This window comes from Bos indicus x Bos taurus, chromosome 20 (assembly GCF_003369695.1).
Source record: "Bos indicus x Bos taurus breed Angus x Brahman F1 hybrid chromosome 20, Bos_hybrid_MaternalHap_v2.0, whole genome shotgun sequence".
Taxonomy (NCBI): Eukaryota; Metazoa; Chordata; class Mammalia; order Artiodactyla; family Bovidae; genus Bos; species Bos indicus x Bos taurus.
Window position 1 is genome coordinate 35,609,918 of NC_040095.1, and position 16,275 is coordinate 35,626,192.

The 16,275-nt window shown below is 43.7% G+C and overlaps 1 long non-coding RNA gene across 1 annotated transcript; it reads right to left on the minus strand.

The window, feature by feature from the left end:
• Nucleotides 1-883: 883 nt before the first annotated feature.
• LOC113879193 lies at nucleotides 884-10,107 on the minus strand. The gene is made up of 3 exons (XR_003507234.1): nucleotides 10,062-10,107; nucleotides 1,404-1,586; nucleotides 884-1,073 (listed from the first exon to the last, which is right to left on the minus strand). It is a non-coding gene; the product is annotated as an uncharacterized LOC113879193 (long non-coding RNA).
• Nucleotides 10,108-16,275: the final 6,168 nt, after the last annotated feature.

Here is a 16,275-nt window from a genome sequence, read left to right on the forward strand (position 1 = left end):
AGGATGAGAGGGAGCAATTTCCAAAGCCTATGAGATTAGTCCTGACTCCACAACTTAAATCATATAATTCTACCATTTGGACTTGGAAGGAACTATCACTTTATGCTTTTCTGTGCTATTCTCATACAGAAAGATCACTCATTATGCCTACACTGAAAGAGGAGATTATGGCTTTGGCAAAACCATAGAATAATATCACATATATTATATTATATTATATATATGTACACACACACACACACACACACCCACACACACACACACACATACAGTAAACTCTGAATCAAATAGAAAAACAACTCAGAAACATTTTCCAGAACTGGTTCACATATTCACCAGGTTTCCCAGGTTTATGGAGCAAATGATTTTGTACAGAGAATCTTACATTTTAAAGTAGAAAGTGATGTTGGACTGTTGGGTCCATCAAATATCAATCTTAATAAAAACTATGAACTATGAGAATGTTGTATTAACCAATTCTAACTTTAACAAAGAATTTGGCTAAATGCAAGGACTGCTAAAGACGGTCTATTCTTCAAATAAAAAAAATCCATTAGCTATTTTCCCTTCTGACATACATAACTACCCTTTTATCATTGCTCATTCAGTAGAGTGGGAAATGTACTGTAAATTCATCATCTTCAAGTGTTTCAATGGAAATAAACCAATTGCCACTTGGAAAAAATGGTTGAAGTATGTTTAGAGAACCCTACACCAGGGTTTAGCAGCTCGCGGTCCAGGTCCCATATCATGTTGCAAACAGGCTGCTTTTAGACCAGCACAGCTGTGCTTCCCTTTTTTTTTTTTTTTTTTTCCTTTTTTTAAGGTCATGGAAGCTGAAGTTTAAGAAAGCAAACAGAAAAAAAAAAATAATAATCACACACACACACACATAGATTTTATTCAGCTTAGAAATAAGCAGGAAACCCAAAGAAAGTGTTCTCAACAATAAGACCTCAGTAATAATACTGAAAAGCAATTCAACCAAGTGCATCTGACAGAAGGCCAGGCAGGCTTCCAGGAGATTCTTGTGGTGAGCTGCTGAGTCATTCCTGGTACCTCCTTTTCCTCATCTGTACATTGGAAACATAAGCAATGACCTGTATCACTATGAAACTATGATCTCATTTGTCTATTCTTTAAAAAATGTTTACAAATCCATAGATTATTTCTGACAGAAGCCGCCTCTCTAGAGACAGAGGTAGGGTAGATACACAATCCAAAATTCTGATTGGCAGGTTAAAGATATCATTAATATCACATGATTACCTCTAAGTCAATTCCAAGTTTGTGACACTTGTTACCTATACTACTGCATATAAGCCCATGCACTTGACTGCCAGTCTTCTGATGATTCTGGTTCTACCACTGAATTACTGTGAGATTTAGAGAAAGTTACTTACCCTCTCTGGGCATTGATTTACTTGCTTGTCAAATGGACAGGGAGAAGTAGGTTCATCTCTGGGGCTTCCAGGTCTCATATTCAGTGGTCACAATGAGTCATGAGTGGAGTGTTGCTGAGTAAGGTGTGTTGATCCCCTGCTTTACTCACCCTGAGTTAATGAACCGTCACTCCTTTTGACCGTCTGCAAATAGGAAGACACCCATGTATGAAGTAGTATCTCATTTCTAGAGATTATACATAAGATGTTTACAAATGCATAGATTGTTTTTGAAATGTTATCCAGAACTTTGGGGGATGGAACTGGTGGGAATGGAGAAGCTGAAGGAGCCAAGAGGCTTCCTTTTCATTGTAGTATGTGGGGAAAAAAAAGTGTCACATGAAAGTTTAACTTTTCTAATAAAATTATTACTTAACTCTAAACACATAGGTGAGCTATGATATGAATTGTGTAATTAAAGAGGCTTATGAACCACTTCCTGACTAGTAAGTCAAGGGAAGTAACGGGTTGCCTCTAACCCAAACATTCCCCCAGAGAAGGCAATGGCAACCCACTCCAGTACTCTTGCCTGGAAAGTCCCATGGACGGAGGAACCTGGTAGGCTGCAGTCCATGTGATCGCTAGGAGTCAGACATGACTGAGCGACTTCCCTTTCACTTTTCACTTTCATGCATTGGAGAAGGAAATGGTAACCTGCTCCAGTGTTCCTGCCTGGAGACTCCCAGGGACAGGAGAGCCTGGTGGGCTGCCATCTATGGGGTCGCACAGAGTCAGAAACGACTGAAGCAACTTAGCAGCAGCAGCAGCAGCAGCAAACATCCCCAATGAGAAAAAGTCATCACCTGATGAGAAGGTCTTGGAAGTGGGACAGACATGAATTTGAAGCTTGGCTCCCTCACCTAATGTGGAGCTGTACAGCATTGAGCATGGTAACCTCTGACCCTCTTTTCTCTCTAAAGCATGAAAATAATACCCACTTCATAGGTTGTCTGGGGATGGAATCAGACAATAGAACTACTAGCTTTTATTACTGTTTTTAAACAGTAGGTGCTAGAACTATAGCTAATTTGCACTATCTGGCCATTATTTGTCTCATCTTGGGTCTGCCCCAATGCAGAAACTAATATTGATTGATTGATTTTATAAAACTTAAATAGCATTTGCCACAAGCTAGGCACTCTTCTAAACTTCACATCAATTGTAATTCGTTTAGTTCTTATTAGACTCCTTGGAGGTAGCTACTAGGATTATTATCTTCATTTTATAGATGAGAAAACACAAGAGAGATCAAGTATTTCCCCAGAGTCACAGAGAAGTAAGTGGAGAAGCCAGGATTGTAGTCCATGCAATCCTGAGTGCAGTCCCTGCCCTAAAGCCCTATGTGGGGCTGCCTCCGTGCAAACCTGTTTTTAAAATGGTTGGCCTTCTGTGGGAGAATGTACTGGACATCCAAGTCAGAGATGCTCCTCTGCTCCCTTCTTCCATCCATAGATCTGGGAGTTAAATAGGAACTAGAGAATTCTCTTTCCTCTGGGCAGAAGCAGTACAAAAAAGACCTGTCCCCTCAGCCTCAGCAGCTGCTGAAAATGTCCCCCAGGTCCTCCAAGTACCCAGGCTCCAGGTAGTACTAGTGGTGAATAACCTGCCTGCCGATGCAGGAGACGTAAGAACCACGGTTTCAATCCCTGGGTCAGGAAGATCTCCTGGAGAAGGAAATAGCAACCCACTCCAGTACTCTTGCCTGGAGAACTCCATGGACAGAGGAGCCTGCAGGGCTACAGTCCATAGGGTTGCAAAGAGTCGAACACAACTAAAATGACTTAGCACAGCACACAGCACATGTCATATGCAGAAAAATATAAACAACCATAGGATAACAGCTGGGAGGTGTGAAGTGAGTTGAGTTTAGGCATGGAATTCAGCCTGGGGAAGGCCAGTTTGAAGCTGATTCTGACCAAAGCAAAGACGTGAGGTGGGCCATCCAAGAAGAGTTGACTTTCTTTGTATAATAAAATGCTTCTGATATTCACATCCAATCCTGAAGGTCAGTCTCCGGAAGTATTGGGCTACCAGAGAGTTTCCCTCTTTGGGGTTAAACTGGTGACTCTCCTGTTGTGAGAGCTGGAGGTTGCTTTCTCCAGATGTGCTCCACAGCCCCTTGAGCCTTCTCTGTTCTCTAGGGTTACCAGGTCACATCCCCACCTTGGTCCCTTGCCTGTGTGTTATAAGGATCTTCACAAGGCTCTCCTCTTGCCCTGGCATTTGGAGGGACTGAATTAAACCAGTTCAAGCAGGTTTCTGCTGAACACTCCCTAAGCTTGTGTGTATTGTCAATATGCAGCTTTCCCCAGACATATTTGGCCCTAGATTCTCTGGTGAGGAATACCTTTTAATAACTCATAGGACTAGAATTCTAAAATACACAGTTTAAGAGACTGGTGCTGGCTGAGGAGCAAAGGGAAATCAGAAGACAGGGTCCTGCCCTTCAGGAGCTCAGATTTTAGTGGAGAAGATAAAAGCCTCAATGACAAATGACAGCTCAGTTGGCTAGGTGCTAGATGCCAGGTATGTACAGTGACGTGGTGGTGGAAGGGTTAGAGAAATAGGAAAAGGGCAGAGAAGGCTTCAAAGAGAAGCTGATCTAAAAGCTGAGTGTTGAAGGATGAGTTGGCCGACCACTAGGGTAAAGGAAAAGGGCATTTGAGCTAGTGGCGTGCGTGTGCAAACATATGGCATTAGGGAAAAGCAGGGCTATTCAGCAGATTGTCAATAGATGTAGATGAAGCCCCAGGTACTATTTGGGAAACGGCTGTAAATAAATCTAGAAGGAAGAGGGCAAATGAGGAGGGAGACTGTGCCAGGCATTGTGTTTAATTTTATCTGGCAGTGAGCACCAAGCAGTTACTGAACCATGGAGAAAGTTCAGCTTCCTGCTTTGAGAAGAAAACTACAGTGGCCTGGAGGACAGATTGGGAGGTTGTGAAAAGACACAAGTAACTGGTTGGAAGACTGCTGGAATATCCACGTGAGAGATGATGGCAGATAACCAACAAAATGGCAGTAGCGAAGGAAAAGTGTGAAAAATTAGTAACTGATTAAGAGACAGAGTTGACTTAGGGATGGAGGAAGATAGATGAGTCAGAGATAACTCTGAAGTTTCTGGTTTGCATAACCAGATGGTTGCTTGTGCCATTATCAATAAAGAGAGGACAAGTGAAGGAACAGCTTGACGGAGAGTACAGTGGTTTCCATTTGGGCGTGTCAATTTTTTAGGTTCTTGTGGAATCTATAGGTAGAATTACTGATCTGGATTTTAGGCTGGAGATATATATATTTGGAAGTTTTCAACCTAAAAATAGCATCTGAAGCCCTGGGAGTGAATACGATGGCCCAGCAAAGTAAAATAGGGAATGAAAAAGAGGTAAGCCAAGTGCAGAGCCCTGGAGAACAGATGCCAGATGAACCTGAAGGAGGAAGTAGGTCCCAGTGCGATGATGTGGCAATGTTAAGTCAGAGTCCCAGTGCAGTGGTGTGGCAGAGCCCCATGGAAACATGGTCTGGAAATTAGTGCCCAAGTGTTGTTCCTGATCCTGTAAGGGGTGCCCCAACCCATTTAAGAGCTGTGCCACCGTCAGAACTCCAGGTCCATGAGACAACTCTTAAGGTGTCACCACTTCTATCTGTACCTTTCATCTCTTCCTCCTCCCACCTTTACTGCAGGCCTTCGAGTGTGTGTCCTGGTTGACGGGTCCTTCTAACTCTCCTGCTGCCACTCTTGCAGCAGGCTGCTCAGTTTCTGTCCTCTTCTATTCCACCAGAGCAGTGTATGCTTTCAGCATTAACCCAGGGCTGCTGGTCACTTTGTGGAAGGGAGTCTGCACTCTGCTCCTTTCCTCAAGTCCAGAGGACTAGGTCCAGAGTGATCAGGAAACACATCAGGGTTTGAATCCTAGATTCAGAGAAGACATCTTCATGGGAGACATTTTCATAGAAGTTGTGGCTAAGACCATGAATGCCACTGTCAAGATAAAGTTTGGAAAAGGAGAGGAGAGGGACAAAAAGGAATTTGAGAAAGCTTCTGTTTTCAGGGTACCAAGAGAGGAACAGAGCCAGCAAGGGAGCAAGGGAGGCTATACAGTAATGTTCAGGAAGATCAAAAAAGAACAGAAAACATGGTGACGTGGAAATCACGGAAGGCAATAGTAAATGAAGGAGGCGTGGTTGCTGTGCTGAACGCTGCAGAGTTTACAGAAGATGATGAAAGCAGCTCTTTCGCCCCTGTTTGCCCAATTCTGTTACCCTCTAACCTTTAAAGAATCTAATTATAGAAATGAGATGACTAGGCAGTTTAACCTAACTCCTGACTTCTCTTCTCCTGAATGCACACCATGCCTTTCCTAACCTGTTGATTCTTCTTCTAAATAAAATGATATAAGAATGAAGAATTAAGCAGTTTAAAAAAATGACTAACTCTCTAGCCCCAAGAGTCCCCTTAGCACTCCTGCAGGCAGATCATGAAAACTAAATAGCTTCTAAAGAAAGAGTCAGCCAATCTGCATATAATGCTGAATGATGTGATATTCAACTTCCTGCCTTAAGGATTCACTGAGATTCTTTCTTCCCGCTTTTTTTCCTTTGAAAACTGTCGTGGCTGAGCAGAATCTTTGGAGTTGGTCCTGGCACATGAATCCATCTTCTCCTCAGATTGCTGACTTTTCTAATTAAAGCACTTCTCCTTTCTATCGACCCTTGCCTCTCAAAGTATTGGCTTCCTAAGCCAAACCTGAGTTGGGTGATGGATTCTGGTTTCCACGGTGGGCCTGTGCTCTCGTGTTGTCTGGCTCCTCTGGGCTTTCCAGAGTAAGGCCAATGGCTGCAGCAGCCCTTCAGAACAGTCACGATGAGCCATCTGCTTGTGGTGGCCTTGAGAGGGGCACTTCTCAGGGAGGTCCCAGTAGCCACTGGAACTATTAGTTCTGTGGACTCTCCGGTCTCTTTACTGCTTTGCACTACCTGCCAATTTTTGCTTTAGGAGTCCACAGAAATGGAAAAGTGCCCTTGAGACTAGTGTACAAGCTCCAGGAACTGGATTTGTCCACTAGACAGTGCCCAGGCAGCCTCCTTCTGTGGTCAGTTGATCCTGATGTGTATCTGATATTGAGGGTCATTTTTGAGCACCAGGCATCATTTGGGCAAGGAATGCTGTTTTGGGGGGCAGTTTGTTCTGATGTGCATATGCTGTTGAGTTATTTGTATCTCAGGGAGTGCCTGATTAGGGCGAGGTCTGGTCTATCTGTGACGGCCATACATGTGTGTGCTTTGTACTTGGTGTCTGAGTTGTGAGCTGCGATTACCATTCCGCCTTCTGAAATGGGCAATTCTGGCTCTGTTTAGTGCAGAGCCCTCTTGGGTGAATTCTGTCTCACTGGAAAAATTTTAACTATGAGCCTGTGACTAAGAAAAAGATGATATTTTATTATAACATGATGTGGCCACAATATTCTTTAGATTTCATAGAAAATTGATTAAGGTGAAACTCTTTTGAAAAATTTTCAAACTGATTCTTTTTGCATATGCAGTTAGGAAAAATATTAGCTTGATAAAACATCTTTTCAGAATTGTGACCCAGAGGGAAAAAGTCCTTCTAGGAGAACTTGCTTTTCTCTCTCAGTGCCTTGAAACCAGGACTCTCAGAAACATTTATCTTATCTAGATCATCTCTAATTCTTGAGATTGAAGGGGGAAATGAGTAAAGGAGCCTTGTAAACTTTAACTTATTCCAACTGTTATTTATAAACTGGTAGTTTTATATTATACTACCTGATTCATGACTAAGTTTAGAAAATGCAGCTATGGGATCTCTGGTTGTGTCTGTTTATATGTCTATGTGTAAACTATCTTTGTATGGTATTATCAAAATTAATTTGTCAATGGACTCTACTTCACTTGCTTAAAGGAAATTCAGTGCTTATATAAGTTTACCTGAGGTTTCCCTGATGGCTCAGATGGTAAAGAATCTCCCTGCAATGCAAGAAACCCAGGTTCGATCCCTAGGTCAGGAAGATGGAGAAGAGAATGGCTACTCACTCCAGTATTTTTGCCTGGAGAATTCAATGGACAGAAGAGCCTGGCAGGCTATAGTACATGGGGTCACAAAGAGTAGGATATAACTGAGTGACTAAGACTTTCACACACATAAGTTTAACTAGGATTATTTACGTTAAATTATATGGAATACATTATCACCTGAGTGATAAACCTTATGGTGTATGGATGTTATTGATAGAAACATTCTGGAAATGATATAAAGTTTCTAAAATTTGGGTATATCCTTGTATAATGTTATAATTTCATTTGTTATCTTAGTTAAATATTTCTTTCTGGGATGCCTCAGGGATCCTCTAAAGCATCCCACAGTTAGTGGGAGATTAAAAGAACTTCAAATAAATTGGATATTTGGGAAGTTTGTCAAAAGTTTCAAAACATTTGGTCAAATAAAATCATAGGTCACCATGAGACAATAATTATTCCTTGAACTAAAGTGACAAAAGATATTAAAAGCAAATTCAGATGACTTAAAGGGCCTCACAGTACAAATACTGAGCCTCCACACCACAACTGCAACTAGAGGGTCTGTGCACAAGGAAGATGTCACGTGGTGCAACGAGGGTCCCACGTACCATAACTAAGACCTGGGCAGCAACTCACTGCCCAGATGGTTCCTTGCTATTATGTTAGATTATTGCAATGTTTAATTGAATTATTAAAAGAACACTCCAAGTATTCTGAAGCTTATCTGGTCATCTATCTTTGGATGGAGATCAGATGCCCCATGACTTGCAACCAGGAGATTATGCACACTGTGTGCCTGCTAAGTTGCTTCAGTCATGTCTGACTTTCTGCGACACTGTGGACCAGCCTCCTCTGTCCATGGGATTCTCCAGGCATGAATACTGGAGTGGGTTTCGATTTCCTCCTCCAAGGGATCCCCCAACCCAGGGATCGAACCTGTTTCTCTTACATCTCCTCCATTGGCAGGTGGGTTCTTTACCACTAGCACTGCCTGGAAAGCCCTATGCATACGAGAAAAGACATAATTTAAAGGACTGACGCCAACCCTGATGAAAGGACCTTTATTCAATACTGTTAACTAGCTCATGGGCTTCCCTCGTGGCTCAGTGGTAAAGAAACCACCTGCCAATGCAGGAGATGTGGGTTCAATCCCTGGATCCAGAAGATCCCCTGGAGAAGGAAATGGCAACCCATTCTATTATTCTTGCTGGGAAATCCCATGGACAGAGGAGCCTGGTGGGCTACAGTCCATGGGGTCACAAAGAATTGGACACGAGTGAGATACTAAGCAGCAATAAACTAGCTCATGCACAGCAAAACTGAAGGGAATTGACTCTCATATTAACATTTCCCTTTAAAAGGGGCCCCTGCACTGGACTGGCCTATAGAGAGGACTGCCAACCTTGAAGTCATCTTAAAACAACGCTCAAACTGAGGGGAAACTACCAGACCAGGATGAGAAGATGGTGACATCTGAAGTAGACAGTTGGTCCAAAATGCCAGATCAGGCCTGTGCACCAGTCACTTCGATAACTGCTTATATTTTGCTTATGAACCAAATGTATTTCACAATATGATGCAGTTAAAACAAGTCCAATTGTCAAGTTTATGGTCAATTACCTATATCCAGTACCTCTGGGTCATCTTGGTGGATTTCTCTACTCCAAGGCCCTTAGGAAATTTATTCTTGAAGAAAGAAATTACACCTCTGCTCAGACCACTATTGATATTATAACTAGGTGAGATCCCCTCTCCTGACCAATTAATACCTTCTCTGATCTTGTCTGTAACAAAGTCTTCTCACAGCTATGGGATGGGCTTATGTGGTTAACATCAGGCTATGGTCGTTTAAATGGCAACCCACTCCAGTGTTCTTGCCTGGAGAATCCCAGGGATCGGGGAGCCTTGTGGGCTGCCGTCTATGGGGTCGAACAGAGTCGGACACGACTGAAGCAACTTAGCAGCAGCAGCAGCATGGTCGTTTAAGCTTAAAGGCTCCCTTATGTTGGGAATAATTAAGCCATAGTAAGGATAGACAGTCTAGTAACATGGGGAAATTGGGCTGAGTGCCTCATGTACAATGCCAATATATAATTTCCCATAAAGATTAGGATTGATACAGAACAGACTAAATCAGATGACCTGGGAATTATACTGGGCTGTACCTGATGGAAGCTCTTGACTTAAATTCTTACTTGTGATCTTACTAATACTGCTAACTATATTATTAATATATTGCCTGTTTTGCAAAATTGTTACTGCTTATATATGTGTGATTGGGCCTCTGACAAAAATAATGATGATCAGAAGACTTGAAGCATTTGGTCAGATATGTAGTTCTATATGAGATCAATGATTGTAGTAGTGTAACTCTAGATTTGGGAAGAAGAAACATGAGGCAATATCTTTCCTGGACTATAACAGACTAGTAAGACAGGTGACCCAGAGACTTTTGGCCACTGTTAGGGCTTCCTAGGTGGCGCAGTGCTAAAGAACCTACCTGCCGGTGTAAGAGATGTGGGTTCGATCCCTGGGTCAGGAAGATCCCCTGCAGTAAGAAATGGAAACCCAGTCCAGGATTCTTACCTGGAAAATTCCATGGACAGAGGAGCCTGGCAGATTACAGTCCATGTATCTGCACAGAGTCAGACATGACTGAGAGACTGAGCACAAGCACACAAAAAGTCCTAGTCCTGACCTTGGAATGAGATTCCAAACACCACGGTATGAAGTGGTTATGAAATGCCTCCCGAGTCATGATTGAATTTATGACCATTCGGGGGCCCTGCCAACTAAAACTTGGCACTTGCCACCTCCCTCTACAAGGATTAAGTCACAAGTTACTGCAGTCATTGACCTTCAACACACCCTGAAAGGAGTTCAGGATGGAGATCAGTGTGCTGAGAAAAACTCTCAGAATAGATCTTCAAATTGTTAGATATTTCCAAGACATGTTATGAACCCAAATTCTTGCACCTCCTCATATCTAGAGAAGCACTGAAACCATTAACAGTGACATCAGTTTTGGTCATCAAAGAGAAAAATGCATTTGAAAGTCAAAATCGGGTAGTGGTTCAGACATCCAAGGTAAAACTAGGTGGTCATCGTGGATATGATTTCAGTACTTTCTGATATTGCTGAGAACTTGAATTTTCTGAGCCGTATCAGACTCGGACGCTACCAGTAATTCTCAAGCAGCGTCTGATGGCAAAACTGAATATTGACCCTGTGGGTTCTTCTGCAAAGTTATGATTAACCTGTTGATCTAAAACTTTTCTGGGTTATGCCTTTTATGGGTTATGCACCTGTTCCTTCTCAGGACTAAGGAAAATCAAAGAAAAGGGGGGATTTGAACCAAGCAGAACCCTGGAGTTTTCCTCCCCCAGCAAGTATAAAACTGATCAATTAATGATTAAACAATAGAGTCCCAGACTCTGTCTGATGTACATTCCTGAGTTGTTTTACAGATATATAACTGCCTCTAGAGAGAGGAAAAAAGCTAACTTCTTGACCAGACTGTAGCTATGACATAAGCTGCTTCATCTTGAGCAATACTGAATCTATGGCCAGTACAATCCCAAGAGCTGGCCTTAAGAGAATGGGATTAATCTTGTTATTGTTCTTTAGTCATTAAGTCATATCCAACTCTTTTGCGACCCCATGGACTGTAGCCCACCAGGCTCCTCAGTGTATGGGATTTCCCAGCCAAGAATACTGGAGTGGGTTGCTATTCCCTTCTCCAGGGCATCTTCCCAAACCAAGGATCAAACCCATGTCTTCTGTATTGGCAGGCAGAATTCTTAACCACTGACCTACCAAGGAAGCCCTGGAATTAACATTATTACTTATAATAATCTATATCTTTGCAGACATCAAAAAAATTGTAGCTTGCTCTGCCTGCATATGTAAGTGGGCAACTAAAGTTGTCAGAAAAGAGATACTATCATCTTCCACTCTGAGAATACAGCACACTGTGTCAAGACGAAGTTACAGAAGATGGACCTTGGCCCCTAATCCATAGAAACGGAATGGTGTTTGATGGTGGGGAACTGATAGCAGTTCTTCTGCCCCTTTCCTTTTTGTCTATTTCTATCCCCTCTAGCCTTAAAACAACCTAATTACATGAATGAGATCACTAGGTAATTTAACCTAACTTCTCTCCTGAATGCACACCAAGCCTTGCTTAAACTGTTGGTTTTTTTCCCTAGATAAAATGAAGTAAGAATGAAGAATTAAGCAGTTAAAAAATGACTCTCCACCCCCAACAGTCCCCTTAGCAATCCTATAAGCAGATCATGCAAATAAAATAACATCTGAAGAAAGAGTCAGCCAGCCTGGTACAACACAGAATTATACAGAATCCAGCCTCCTGCCTCAGTGACTGACTGATTGTTGTTGTTGTTGTTCAGGCACTCAGTCACGTCCAGCTCTTTGCGACCCCGTGAACTGCAGCACGCCAGGCTCCTCCGTCCTTCACTATCTCCCTGAGTTTGCTTAAACTCATGTTCATTGAGTTGATGATGCATCCAACCATCTCATCCTCTGGCATCCCTTTCTTCTCCTGGCCTCAATCTTTCCCAGCATCCAGGTCTTTTCCAATGAGTTGGCTTTTTGCATCATGAGGCCAAAGTATTGGAGCTTCAGCATGAGTCCTTCTAATGAATATTCAGAGTTGATTTCCTTTAAGATTGACTGGTTTGATCGCCTTGCTGTCCAAGAGTCTTCTCCAACACCGCAGCTCTAAAGCATCAATTCTTCAGTGCTCTGCCTCCTTTATGGTCCAACTCTCACATCTGTACGTGACTACTGGAAAAACCATAGCTTTGACTAGACGGACCTTTGTCATCAAAGTGATATCTATTGGTTTATTCCCCCCTTTTCTCTGTCATGGCTGAGCAGTCTTTGAAGTTGGTCTCAGGACATGAGTCCACAATCTCCCCCAGATAATTGGCTTTTCTGATTAAAACATCTTTCCTTTCTATTGACATTTGCCTCTCAAATTACTGGATTTTGAGCAATTGTCCTTCAATTAAAAATTTTAAAAAATTAACTGAAAATACAAGACACTGAGGAACTGTTTGCCATCTTCCCCGCTCAGTCCTTGGCACTCTGCACGTTCATCCCTCTGTGATCGCACCCACTCCCACGGTTTCAAGGGCCACCTGTGGCACAGCCCTCTCTGTACAAATGTCAACACAGAGCTACTCCTGGAAACCTGCCCTTCAGTCTCCAGATGGCATTTCTGCCTGCCCCCCAAGGCTTCCATCTCCACTATTACTACTCTGCCCAATGGACTGTGCACTTGGGCTGGTGAGCCTGTTAATACTGGTGCCAGAACACTTACAGTCAAACTAGGGGCCACTTTACAAAAAAATGCTTACCTTAGCTCTAAGATTTCAAGGCACCTCTTGAGTGGCATGGCCCTTGGTGTCTCCTCTCAGTTCAGTTCAGTTCAGTCGCTCAGTCTTGTCTGACTTTTTGTGACCCTGTGGACTGCAGCACACCAGGCTTCCCCATCTGTTCATCACCAACTCCCGAGCTTGCTCCAACTCATGTCCATCAAGTCGGTGATGCCATCCAACCATCTTATTGTCTGTCGTCCCCTTCTCCTTCTGCCTTCAGTCTTCCCCAGCATCAGGGTCTTTTCCAATGAGTCAGTTCTTTGCATCAGGGGGCCGAAGTATTGGAGTCTCAGGTGGCCAATGTATTTGTGTCTTCTCTAAAAGGAGTATTAAAAGGCCTTGACTTTGTAAAACTCCCACCCCTGACTCACTTTCTGTCCTTGTTCTTGGTTCTGTCTCTGACCCATTTCTAAGTGATGCACTCTTGCTGGAAGCACAGCTCTGGAGAAGCTTGCCGTGCATCTCTGGACCAAAAGTGAAAATGAAAGTTGCTCAGTCATGTCCAGCTCTTTGCAACCCCATTGAGTGTAGCCTGCCAGGCTCCTCTGTCCATGGAATTCTCCAGACAAGAATACTAAAGTGGGTAGCCATTCCCTTCTCCAGGGGATCTTCCCAACACAGGGATAAAGTCCAGGTTTACCACATTTCAGGCAGATTCTTCGCCATCTGAGCCACCAGGGAAGCCCAGGAATAGTGGGGTGGGTAGCCTATCCCTTCTCCAGGAAATCTGCCCCACCCAGGAATAGAACCAGGGTCTCCTGCATTGCAGGCATATTCTTTACCAGCTGAGCTACCAGGGAAGCCCCTTCTTGGCCAAGAAGGTCTAGGTGAAGCTGAGGACCCAGAAAGTGGCACGAAAGGGCATACCCGTTCCTTATCTGGGAAATCCAGATGCCACTCTGTCGGATGAGGATGGTCATCACTGTCTCAAAGTGAGTAATGAGCGCAAATTCTCTCATGTTTTAACCAACAGGTTAAACAGGTTTGGAGGGTCCATGGGGTCACAAGAGTTGGACACGACTTAGTGACTAAACAGAAAATTGAGGGGCCATTATGGACCAGGCATTGCGTTGGGTGCAAATGCCTGCCATTGAGGCAGTGAATTAGTACAATAAAGTGGAAACGATGCTGCAATAGGAGTAAACTACTGTTCTTCCCTAGGGAAGCATGGAGAAGGGGCAAGCAGCCCAGAGTTGAGGGAGTTAGAGTTGCTGTCAGTCCTTTGTCCTTGTTGGAGGAGCTGCAGTTGGCCATTGAGAGATGCTGGGGGAAGGAGAGGAAAGGAACTGGGAGCGGTGAGCAGCAGAGGAGTGATTCACTGTGGTTGAGACCAAGAGTGCTGGGTTTCGGTGCAGTGGGGCCAGGTGGAAAGCGTGCCTTCAAGCACGAGGCTCTTTATTTTATCTCTAAAGCAAAAAGAAACCAATCTTCAGTCCCAAAGCCACTGCCACTGATTCAGTTCTTAGTAAGATCCCACCACGTGATTCCTGGATGTAGCTGGAGAAAGCATTTCAGTCTTGATTCTAATGTAGACCAATGGCTCTCTGTCTCTCAAACTTTGTTTCATTATCATCTCCCTAAGGAGCCTTTTGAGACATTTTTTTCCCCTAATCACTCTGCTGCCTCCTATGAAATTTTAATATCACAGAAAATATTCATGTGTTTAAGTGCCATGGACACATCTGTGCTTTATACATAAATGATTCTGTGTTTCGAACCAGTTTCCACCTGGGGAGTGATGACCTCAAGTTTCAGGTTTAATAAATGCTTGCCTACTCTTCCCACCCCCTCCTCCCTCCTGCCACCTCTCACCTCTTCTCACTTCTCATGTTCAGTATCCAGCTTGTCATTTATCAAAATCCTATCTGGAGTCCCTCGTAACCACCCCAGCACAGGTGTTCTCAAGCATTTTCATGCATGCATGTGTGCTCAGTTGCTCAGTTGTGTCTGACTCTTTGCCACCCCATGGATGTAGCCCCTCAGGCTCCTCTGCCCATGGAATTTCCTGGCAAGAATACTGGAGTGGGTTGCCATGTCCTCCTCCAGGGGATTTTCCTGACTCAGGGATCAAACCGGCATCTCTTGCAGGTTCTTTACCAGGTGGCTTCTTTATCACTGAGCCATCGGGAAAGCCCTCTCAAGCATTTGGAGCTGGGTAATTCTTTGTTGGAAGTGGGAGTCTGTCCTGTGCTTTGTATGATGCTGAGCATCTTCCCTGGCCTCTGCCCTTAGATGCTAATAGCACCCTGCCCCCACCAGTTGTGACAACCAAAAACGTCTCCAGATACTGCTAATGCCCCCTGATTAAGAACCACTTCTTTAAGGCTTTAGCTCCTGGTTCTTCTGCTCCTTCGAAACAGTGTTTGCAATCACACTACTTTTTCAGCCCAGGAGAGCAGGCATCCCTGGTCCAGCGGGTTCCAGGAAGGAAAAGACCCTGCCCCTTGCTTTGTCAGCCTCTCACCCTACAAGCTACTTCTGTGTCTTTCCTATGTGCAACACTGAACTCTCCAACTCAGACCTCCAGGTCCTGAGTTGATAATCTCATTACGACTAATCCTGTTTACGGCCACTCTCTTGGCAGAACAATCTTGCCAGGACCGAGGCTCTTTTCCTTGCCACCTACTGTTGTTGCTGTTCCATTGTTTCTGGGGACGGTGGCCTGGCCGCGTATATGCTTTCATTGATAGAGCCTATCCTGTTTACGAGGAGTCTGCCGAAGGGCCCCATCAAATACTTCCATCCCTTCCTTCAGTAAATGGCTCTCTTTGATCTGTGAGAGGCCAAATAGTGCTTATCAGAAGCGGAGCTTCCTCTCGCTAATGATGGGGACATCCTGTCCCAGAAGACTCCCCAAAATAACACTTTATGAATTTCAGAATATTTTCAGGTTTCTCTTTTTTGTTTTTTCATAAGCGTTTTTTTTTGTTTTGTTTTGTTTCGTTTCTCAGCTTATCTCTTTATGACAAGTAAAGAAAAGGGTTGATTTGAGTTGCTGAAGTCCAGGATAATACAAAGCTAAGTGATTTTCTGCAGGTTACCACCAAACAGGAGGAAAGGACGGGGCTGGTGATAATATAAATATTTGGAAGCAGGACAAGAGACAAGATTAGGGCTGGCCAGGTGAGATCCCTTTTCACATTGTCAGTTTACAGCTTCAAGTTATCTAACAAGGTGAGAAAGAGGTCATGGGTATTAGTCATCTGAATACCGAAGTGGTAGGAACTAGCTCAACTATGCAGATGAATGATTAGTGGAGTTTTATACTTGTCATAACTTTTAAGAAATTTCCAGAGAAGGCAATGGCACCCCACTCCAGTACTCTTGCCTGGAAAATCCCATGGACGGAGAAGCCTAGTGGGCCACAGTCCATGGGGTTGCTAAGAGTCGGACACGAC